This window comes from Juglans microcarpa x Juglans regia, chromosome 4D (assembly GCF_004785595.1).
Source record: "Juglans microcarpa x Juglans regia isolate MS1-56 chromosome 4D, Jm3101_v1.0, whole genome shotgun sequence".
NCBI lineage: Eukaryota > Viridiplantae > Streptophyta > Magnoliopsida > Fagales > Juglandaceae > Juglans > Juglans microcarpa x Juglans regia.
The window spans coordinates 22430837-22442398 of NC_054600.1; the positions used below are offsets into that span (position 1 = coordinate 22430837).

Genomic DNA, 11562 nt, shown 5'->3' on the forward strand with positions numbered 1-11562 from the left:
AGGGAACTGAAATGAATTGTAAGGAAAATACCCCACTGAATCCAATTAATCAGCTTGAGGTTTGCTTTCCAAAACACACCAAATGCCATTAAAACCCAAACAAACTGAGCAAAATTTTGCTTGATAGGTAAGAGAAGCATCGGCAAGTTTATCATCAACCTCATAAACAACCTCTATTAGTTCACGTCTCTTTTCTGCAACAAAATTCTCAGCCATATCGACATGTATTTCTTCAATAACTACTTTTTCAGTGCAATATGCCATAAAAATTAGCATTTTTGGAAATATAAGGCCTTGTCTAAAAATAACCAAAAAAATAGAAATAAAAATAAAACAAAACAAATATCATATCCTTAGAAACTGACCATATATGTCCATAACTTCAACAACCTAGAAGCCAAATTTAAATAAATAATCATTGCACTGATGAAGGTACAAAAAGGCATGCAAACTCATATTGCCTAAATCAAAACAGAACAGAATCTTATTCTACCTCATCAAGCAGTAGGTTGAACTCATAAGCCCTTGACAAGCATACTCATGATTGCATAAGTTCAATCCATTATATTCCTCTACTTATCCACTTAAACACATTCATTATTCAAGCAAGAGTTCACACAATACATTCAATGTACAAAATCTATCCAGCCATTATACAACCATACAATGGCCATTCAAGCTTAAGGCTCTCAATCCCGAATAATGTGGCGTGCTATTTGTAGACAAAGGCATAGTAACTAGTAAGGGTCCATTCAATCAAAATTCAAACTTTGTTTTTTCACCCTTCATCCTTTGACAACAAAATCACAACATAATAGATTAATCGAAAACACCCACAAGTGGTAAACCAAAAATCACAAAAAAAAAAAAAAAAACACAAATCAAAATAGAGATAGAACTTGATATAAGGAAAATAGAAAACTCAAACCCTTCATGATAGAGGAACACGACAAAGTAACACAAAATTTCTGAAAGAAATTTCTAAAATCCCAAAATCAACAACCATCATACAAACCCTCATCCTAGAACCTCATAAAACTAACCCACCAAATCGGATAAAACCAAGACAGATGCAAAAATAGTATACATTGAGGCATTGCTGAAAAAATCCTTACCTTCGATCAGTGTTTACTGAACCTTGAGAAAGCGAGCGCGAGACACCAAGCCTTACAAAGAACAAGAATAGAAAAGATCACGAAGGGAGAGAGAGAGGGAGAGAGAGAGAGAGAGAGAGAGAGAGAGAGAGAGACGCACAGAGAGAGAACATTCCCATGGAAGAAGAAGACTCTCTCCAGCTAAGTGAGGTGCTGATAGTTCGACAGTTGGCGGATGGCGTGGGGAGGGGCGGGAGAAAACTTAGAGGAATAGGGCATCGGTTGCCTGGGGGGGAGAAGAAATAAGGGGGAACGGAAAACACACCGTTTTCAATTTTGGACATTTGCAGCGATTTACTCTCGCCGCAAAAGAATAAAAACCCACCGTAATTTTCACTTTTCATCTTTTGAGTTTTTTCCGCGAGATAATGTCACCGCAAAAAGTAACAATTGACAGATAATAAAATTGCGGCAACATGAAGTCGCCACAAAAACTAGTTTATTTCCTATTCTAGTGTTGCGGCCACACCAAGTGGCTGCAAAAAGTGACTTTTTCCTACGAATTTATTGTCGTCGAATGTGATTTCATGGTAAAATGTTTTTTTTTCCCACGGAAGGTGTTTGTACCATTAGGTAAGTATTTTCTACCAACTTATGTCTTGGAAAAAAAAAACTTACGGGAAATGGACAAATTTGTTATAGTGCTAGGGCAAGAGTTGTTCGAGAGTGGTGGGTTATGCTACGGCTAGTGCTCGCGCGTAGATGCTACCTGCGCAATGGAGGCTATTTTTTTCCTTGCGTGAGATGGGTGCTCATGTCGTTAGGGCTCAAGAGATCGATGCTTGAGTTGGGCGTGACGTCCGAGGTCACACCAATGCTTGTGGTTCCGTAGTTGTTAATGTGTTTATTTGTAGTTTTTTTGTTATTTTAGTTATTAATAATATAGAAATAGGTTATTGGATTTGGTGTCCATAGCAGTGTCTCGTACTCTTCCTCTCTGGCAGGACAAATGGGGCCTTTAAGTTCTGTTTTATAGAACGCTTTCTCTGTTAGGAGAGAGTTTGTTGAGATGTTAAGACAATGTCTGCCACAAAGAAATTTGTATGTGGAGAAGCCCCAAATGTGATGCGTAGGTTGGCTTATAGGCTGCAAATCATTCGAAAGATAGTGGCGGTTTTGTGGAAATCATCGCATGTGGTCCTCACGTGCCACTCACAACTGCACGTGGTCCTCACGTGCCACCTCTTCCGACCTCTCTTCTCCCCACACGCACCGGATCACCGGAATTGCCACCATCAGAATATCTTTCGAATCTGACTTTCGTGGCTGAAAAGAGACAAGCTAGCTTGTTACCTTCATGTGCCCTCAAAGTCTATCGGAGTTGGTCCAAACTGTAATCCATCATTTTTCGTTCTTGTTTTTCTTACTGTATTGTAAAAATAAAAAATGAGTTTGTCTCTTGGACGGTTTGTCTATAGAGATTGAGCCCTCTCTTTCTATGAAGGGTGAGGTTAAGTTTCTGTTTAGGCAGAGTCTTGTATTTTAGACGTTTGTCTACAGAGAGTATCAGAAGTAATGAAATCTAGATCAGTCCAGTAGTGTACTGGTGGAGCTCCAAATGATTGATATGGGGATATCCCCACATGTATCCGATCATGGATGTAAGTTTCTCTTTATGAATGAATGAATAATGACATTTCCCTTAAACAAAAGTGTAGAATATGAGTAATTGCATGGATGCCAATTAATAAAGGCTCGCATCTTGCATGCCAATTAATAAAGACGATTCGGGATATTGAACATGAATATCATCGTGGCAATTGATCAAATGAAGAATTCGTATATTATATATATAATTACCACATGCATGAACGTATTATTAATTCGATACATGCACGCAATAACCAATTGCATACACCTGCCTGCATGGGGAACTTTCGAGCTCTTGAAGATTTTGATCAATCTTGGACGTTAGATTTGATCAGAAGAAGAATAATATATTTACCAAAGATCATCAGTACACGTCGTCATCGATCTGCTATATATCTGCAGAGACGTTGCATATATATCAGGTTCTATACTTGAAAAAAAAAAGTTACATCGTTTTGGAGAATTTTGTTCCTGTCCTCCACGTAGAAAAAGCATTAAAGTTGAGCCATATTAATTGTCACGTGGTTTGAGTTATTTATTATGTTTCACGCTTGAAAAGACTATATATATATACTATACTTGGTGGAGTCTTTCCAATTTACTCGCATCTAGAAAAGCATGCATATAAAAAGGCGAAGCATACAAATTAACAGTGGTCAACGTCCTTCCGTGTAGGCCTGTGCAGAAAATTCTGTGACCCGATACATCCGTGCGAACCGACCCGACCCGATCAAAAAAAAAAAAACGTGTTGAAGAAACTTGCGATTGAACCTGCTGAAACCACATATTGACGTTTTAAAAGGGAATTACAAATTAATATGTTCACGGGTGAATTCAAAATGATTTTCTGTGGTAAACAAACCCTAGAGGAAGCCTGACAGAGAAGGGGAGTGAGAGAGAAAGAGGCCTTTCCATCATCGACGAGTTCGAAGCAAGGGCGAGTAGGAAGTGGCGGTGGAGCCATGGACTGAAGAGGAGGTGGCTGGAGTGGTCTAGTGGAAGAAGAAGGTCTAGTCTGTTGGGCCACTACAGCCATTTTCGCTTGACCCGAACTTTTCTTTTGGATTCAAATCTACTCCTCATCTTCTTCAATATTTTTCTCACCTTTTCTCCACTGGTGATGATGAAGATCATAGTGCACCATTTCCTATGTAAAGCATTGATTTTTAGTACTATTTTCATTCCTTTGTTTTCTTTACATCTTTCGCTGCATGTGCATTGTTATCGAGCTTTTGAACTGGATTTTTGAAGTGAAACCAAAGGCAGATGGAATGTGAGAACGAGAGAGATTTGGGTTTTGCATTGTTCTGGAGCCGATTCGTTTGCCTACTTCAAATCTCGGGTCGAGTCAACCCATATCAGGTTGGTTTGTCCATGATGTGGGTCGAATCGGATCAGATCGGGCCCAAACATGGATCAGGTTGGTCGGGTTGCAGCCCTACTTCCGTGTCGGCAGCTAGCTAGAGAGAGAGAGAGAGAGAGAGAGAGAGAGAGGTGAATAATTTGTACAAGCAAAAGCAGTGACTTCAGAACCATGAGATCTAATGATTCTAATCCATAAGTGGTGCTAGGAACCGTCCTTGCATTCTTTATACTGATCTTGTTCTACACATGTATGCACATCGATCCAACTACCAAATTTTACGTTACCCCCACCCCCACATTCACTTTATAGCTAGAGATGTACTTTTTTATCCTCTATCTGATCAATTTTTGTCCCCATCTCTTATATGGATTATATATATATATATATATGTGTGTGTGTGTGTGTGTTTTAATTAGTAAATTATAATATACTTATGGTAAAAAAAGTCATGCAAAATCTAGCTAAAAATTGATAATAAAATGCACCCAAAAGCATGCCATATAATCTCTCGATCGACATAATGAAAGCCCATTACCTTAAGTTTCTCAAGGTACATTATAATGCTTGCAAGTAGCATGCATGCATGATCATGATGTAAGACCTTATATTTACACCCACCAACGTCTATTAATTATAAACATAGTCGATCGACAAATAATACATTGCAACATCATTGGCCCAAAAACATGGTGTGGCTTAAAAGAGAAATTCTTATTGCAGTCCCCATTCTGCATTGCAAGCTTAATTAAATGCAATGTTTCATTCATTATTAAATGAAACACTACGTTTCATTACATGGAATAAACCAGATGAGGACCTCACCCGAATGAAATCGAAAGAGCCTAGATGAGGATCTTGCCCAGTGAAGTTGAAACCAGTGAAGTCGAAATCACCACCCCTGCGCCCAGATGAAATCGAAATAGCACGACTCAAATCTAAAATTCTATAGCCCCTTTTTCCTCTCTCCGACCAAAAATGTCAACCCATTTTCACTATATCTCCCAGGACCCAACAACAACAAGAACAATAGTTACTGAAAACCCTTCACCCATTTTAGCTCAGCGACAGCGATAACAAAAATAGTAGAGCTGCGATGAGAGCACTAATGGGCAATTCTCAATCACCACGACAAAGATTTATCCATCAGCCACCGCGTCCTACGAGGGGGTCGCTCAAAGTTCAGACTTGTTCTACCAAAGCTCAAGACTTTTCACCAATCCTTCGGAACCAAATTTATGTAATTGTGTCAATCAACGCTTCATTTTTTTTTCCTCCTTATATGGGTTTTCATTTTCCAGAAATTTTTTCTGGACTAGTAAAAGTGTCGGGCTCTTGTGCTTTATCATTTTTCGTTCCACTTTTATGAGTCTATATATGACGCATTTTTATTTTCAAGGTGTAATTTTATCTTCCTCTCATCACGTTCCCAATATGTATAAGAACTAATTGTTTTACTGTTCTCTAGTGCTTTTGTTGAAAAAATTATGTAGCCCTCCCTCCTCTACCTTAATATTCTCAAGATTCGTGCTGGAATAAGCACCATTTTTCATTAGGACATGTAGAATTTTCTAGTTATTCAGTGACCAAAATAAGCATTAGGACATGTGTCAATGGTGGCCAAGGAGGTCGTCGGCAATGGAGTATGTGACTCCGTCAATGGTGGAGGTGGTTGTTCCATCGATGGTAGAGGTGATTGGGTTGTGGTGGTCAATGATGGTGGAGGAGATTGGGTTGTGGGGCGCACGGCAGAGAACAAAAATCTGGAATTTCAAATGAAAAGGCTTTAGGTTGTAGAAGAAAAATATGGAATGTAGTCAATTCAAACCTAAAAGTGGGGACAATTTGGTCATTTCATACACTGAGTCTACAATACAATCCCCTTTAGAGCAACGATCGAGGTAAATGTACTTATTACAAGCATCGCCAATTTCAAATAATACAAGCTACAGAAGGACTCGTTAACTAGTCAATTTATTGTTGGGTTATATATATTCGATTGTACCATATATATGCATATATCCTGTTCCACATGATCACTAGCTAATTAATAATGGATGAACCAAAATATTATTATAAGTACTTACTTACATCGCCAAGTAGACTAGGCCAGGGCTTTTAGACAAGGGTTATATATATATATATATATATATACACACACACTTATAAGAGAATCTTGATTGTGCAAGAAATAGAGAAATGAAAACAAAGTTCTTGGGAATGAAGAACTTCACCCTTGCTTGTATCGTATTACTTCGGTAATCAATTACATGAAGTAAGTCTCTTTTTTCTTCTTTTTCTTTTTTTTAAAAGAATGGAATGTCACATGTTCAATAGTGACCCCTCCCATAATTATTAATAAAACTCTCACTTGTGGCGGAAGAATACCGTAGTAACAAAACAAGGTCCATGGGTGACCCCAAAAAACCACAACCAGAAAAAAAACCAACTATAACAAGCCTTTAGGACAAAAGGGAAAAAGAAAACCACCACAAAGAAACCAGACTTAACACCGCAAAGAGGGAAGCCCAAAGAATCCAAACGAATCAGGCCTCGAAGAGCCCGAGGCATTGTAGAATTATTAGAAAAATCAAATTCAATACCTGAAGCCCTTCCTTGGCTAACCAATCTGCCACCCAATTACCTTCACGAAAAATATGTTGGAAATGACAATGAATTAGGTAGGATAAACCAACAATTTCCTCCCAAAAATCCTCAAGGTACCACACACCACATCTCCCTCTGAGCCACCAAGAGATAACCACCATAGAATCCATTTCAACTATCACATTTAAGATGTTCAACGATTTGCAAATTCAACCCATGAAGGAGTGCCATGAGCTCCACGTTGTTATTAGAACCATAAGCAACATGAGATGCATAAGCCTGGAGAAGCCCACCTGAATCATCATGAATAACCCCGCCAATGCCACAAGAACCTGGATTACCAATAACCCCAACGGCGGTTTAAACCATCTTACCACATTGCAACATGTGGCGCCCACAACCCCCATGTAAGGAGACACGGGAATGCCGGGATGATGACAACAGGGTCACACATCCCAACGTTAGTGCCAAGTGTGTGTGCATGCAACAGTGTACAAAAACAACGCAGCGGATAATTAATACAACTGAGTACCAGAATTGTTAATACATTTTAAACAATCAGTAAAAAGGTTTAAAAATTATACAGTCATCCAAAATAAATATTTTACAAGTCTCAAACCAAAACGAGTGATCCCAAATCACTCCTCGAGCGAAGCCGAATCCTCAGGCTCACCCTCAGCTTCATCTGCATCAAAATCTGCGTTACCACAAAATGGTACCGCAAGTAAGTATAAACCAAACAACTACGAGATAAAAATACATTAATGCGACCAACATGCATGCATATGATGAAATATGCATTATTCTCAAAAATACTATTTTCCCTGAAAATAGATATTTTCCCACACAAGCCAAAATCTCATTTTGGCCCAAAAATAATAATCCGTCATTTTCTCAGAAAATGACCCAAATCAATAAAATCTCATTTTCCCAGAAAATGAATCACATAAAAACCGTTTAATCAACTCACGCTATTTTCCCAGAAAACAGCTCATTATTCCAATAACCAATGCACCATGATCTCCCCTAGGGATCATCCGCACGTCCTGACTTCGTAGCGATGCTCAGTTCCGCGCCCAGCGCGTTCGTGGCCAAGCACCCACTACGCAAAGAGCGATGTCCAGTTCCGCGCCCAGCGCGTACGTGGCCAAGCATCCTCTAGCCCCCACCAGCAGAGGGGCCACGGAGTCGGCACGAGACCATCTCGTCCGATCCCGTTGTCGCCTAGCGACAACCCAGGAGACGTCACTCAGTATATTCCGCTCTCGAGTGACCAAAGGAGCTCCACCGAGATAATACCCATCTCGGCTTGGGATCGTGATACACACGCACCCAAATCCTTTAACACATGAAAATCCAGTTTTCATAAAACACATGAACATGAATGCATGTACACGAAAACCCAGTTTCCTTTACAAACATGATCATGAGTGCAATATGCCATGTACATGAACAACACCAAAACCAACATCCAACAATTCACAATACCAACCAAACACACAACTCCGTCCACAATCCATCCGACCCCGAACTCCTCAGACTCAGTCCGCATGTCCAACCAATTCACAATAATATGAGTTAGTGCAAAAATATATTTAAATCACGATAGTTCTTTGGAAAAATACTTACAGCGCTATATAATAATTTTCGGAGGATCACAGAGGTGCCAAAAGTTGTGACTCAGCAACGTAACAGTGTAAAATATATTGTGGCCGTGGGTCTCAAATACCCACTTTTCAACGGAGACAAATTAAGACCCAAAATTGATAGGGTAGGGCCTAGAGAGGTCGGTGAAACCAATGGTGGTGGTGGTTTGCCGTGGGTGGCGGCGCAAAGGGTGGTTTTAAGGCCAAAAAGTTGAAATCGGAGATGGAGTTGAATGTGCTTCACCGGTGGCGGATCGGAGCTGGGGTTGGGTCCATTGAGTTGCTAGGAGGTCGAGAATGAAGTGGTGAAGAGATGGTGGCTGGAGGTGGCGAGACGGCGGCGCGCGAAGGAAGAGAAGGCCGCAGCTGGGTGTTGCGCGTAGAGGCTATCGGCGGCGAGATAGGGGCTGGGATTTGGGAGGTGAGGTTGCCGGCCGATGGGGAGGTGAACGGAAGGGGCGGTGTTGTCACGAGCGGCTCACGGCGACTGGCTGAGTGGAGGAGAAATCGGACGAGAGAGAGGGAGGGGGTGCGTCGCGTGGGAGAAAGAAGAGCAGAGGAAGAAAAAGAAAATGGGAAGGAAGAAAAGAAAGGGAAAAGAAAAAGAGAAAAAGAAAAGTGGGGAAAAGAAATGAGGTACAATCCTCACCTCTTGGGTCACAAAATGATCCAACGAAAACGATTTTAAAACAACAAATCAATTAAAATAAATTAAACGTAATGATACAATGAAATAAAATAATTAAATCTCACAATCAATTAATTTAAAAGAAAAACAATTTAAATGTACAACAATAAATAAATATTAAGAAAACATAACAATTTAATTTTTCACAATTTAAAGATCATAAAATAACACATTTAAAATATCCGATAATTATAAAATAAGAGAATAAATTTTTGAATTATTAAAAATAATCCTTCAGTAAAAATACACTAAAATACGGGGTGTTACATCCTCCCCCCTTAAAAAAAATTTCGTCCTTGAAATTGGCAAGGTCAAACATAAGACTAAGACAAGAATAAGATTCAACTAGGAGCAAACTTAAGAACATACAGCCAAAATCAATTGAATAGATACGGGTACTGCTCTCTCATGTCAGCTTCTCTCTCCCAAGAGAAATCCTAAGCCATCGGATCGCCCCACGACACCTTCACCAAAGGTATTGTCTTAGACCTTAACCTTTGCTCTTTCCAATCCACAATCTGAGTCGGGGCAACTTCATGAGAAAGATTAGGCCGAAGTTCAATGCGTTCAGAGTCGACAAAACGCGGCTCTACCTGTCCAAAACTCTTCTTCAAAGATGACACATGGAACACATCATGGACATCTCCAAAATAATCCGGCAGAGCAACTCTATAAGCAACTAGCCCAACTTTCTCTATAATATGGAAAGGGCCAACATACCTCAGACTAAGCTTACCCTTCTTGCCAAAGCGCTTAACCCCCTTCATCGAAGAGACTTTAAGGTAAACCCAATCGCCTATCTCAAATGATAAGTCTCTTCTCCTTATATCTGCATAACTCTTTTGGTGACTTTGGGCTTCCGCCATTTAGTCCTTATAAACTGAACTTGGTCCTTCATTTCTTGAATTATCTCAGGCCCAATCAATTTACTTTCGCCAACTTCATCCCAACACCACGGTGATCTACACTTCCTCCCATACAAAGCTTCATACGGGGCCATCTGAATAGAGGAATGAAAACTGTTATTGTAAGCAAACTCAATTAGCAGCAGGTGATTCTCCCAACTCCCTTGAAATTCCATGACACAAGACCGCAACATATCCTCAAGAGTCTGAATAGTACGCTCTGATTGACCGTCTGTCTGTGGGTGATATGCAGTACTAAACTTCAACTTAGTGCCTAAAGCTACCTGCAAACTCTTCCAAAAATGGGACGTGAACCGCGGGGCCCGATCTAACACGATCCTCTTGGGCACTCTGTGCAAACGCACTATCTCCTTAACATATAACCGAGTCAACTTACCCAAAGAGTCAGTGTTATTGATAGGCAAGAAATGGGCATTTTTGGTCAACCGATCAACTATCACCCAAACTAAGTTCTTTCCACTAGGGTCCTCGGCAAACCCACAACAAAATCCATAAAATATCATCCCACTTCCACTTAGGAATAGGGAGAGGTTGAAGTTTACCAACAGGTCTTTGATGCTCAGCCTTAACTTGACGGCACGTGGCACATTTCTTAAAAAAAATATGGCGATATCCAACATACTCGTATTAGTCCTCCAGTGGCACATCACGACCAGTATTCCAAGATAACTATACTAACCAAAATCTTATTTTCCACAAGAACCTTAATACAATATCCAGAAAATTCCAATGATCAATAGCTCCATACAATAATCCATGCTAACCTCAATCAGCTCCTATGCTTTAACTTCTAAACCTCTATTGAATTCTACATTTGGTAACCTAATGGCCACTTCCAAGGTTAACCATCAATAACAAATTGCACAACCAAAAGATTAATCTCTAACTACAAGCATCATCTAAAAATTCAAGTCACCACTAATTCCTCAAGATCAGCACAAAATCCGAACTCCTAACTACAACCACAAATATCACGTTTATGCTGCACACTCTGATAATTCGCCACCTGCATAAAATTTATGTCCTCATAAAAGCTAGCACCATCGAGTACAAGGTGGCTCCATACCTACTAACCAGAAAACTCTTACCACCTTTTGGTAGAAAATACTCTTTTCCCCAAAACCAGGAGTTATCACTCAGATTCCTCAATTAACTCCCGCTGCCTTGATCAAAATCAATATTCCGTAAAATACATCCATGATCATAGACAAAAAACCAACCTCAGCATCCCAAATTAAAAATAAGCAACCTCAACCTAAAATACATCCATCTCATCTACAATAAGGAGCATACTTTAAAAGATTCGATTCCAATCCGACCAACCAAAAAGAGCACCTATAAACTTCTACCCAAAAATCTAAACCCAAAAGCTCATCACCGACATTCAGAATAACACATAATCTAGCGGTGACTAAACCCATTACGAAGCATCAATGACTTCACCAAAACATTAACAAAACCTCCTTAGTAACTCGCCCAGCTACTTCTACTCCTATAAGCTAGTATTAGCACGACTAGCTCATTCAATAACACATCACTATTAAACCTCAAGGCCAGCCATATTGCTCAAATCATTAATCCACCAAAA

At 39.8% G+C, this 11562-nt stretch overlaps 1 long non-coding RNA gene across 1 annotated transcript; it reads right to left on the reverse strand.

Moving 5' to 3' along the window:
* Positions 1 to 652: 652 nt before the first annotated feature.
* Positions 653 to 1402, reverse strand: LOC121259296. Its single transcript, XR_005939556.1, has 3 exons — positions 1255 to 1402; positions 1116 to 1166; positions 653 to 790 (listed from the first exon to the last, which is right to left on the reverse strand). It is a non-coding gene; the product is annotated as an uncharacterized LOC121259296 (long non-coding RNA).
* Positions 1403 to 11562: the final 10160 nt, after the last annotated feature.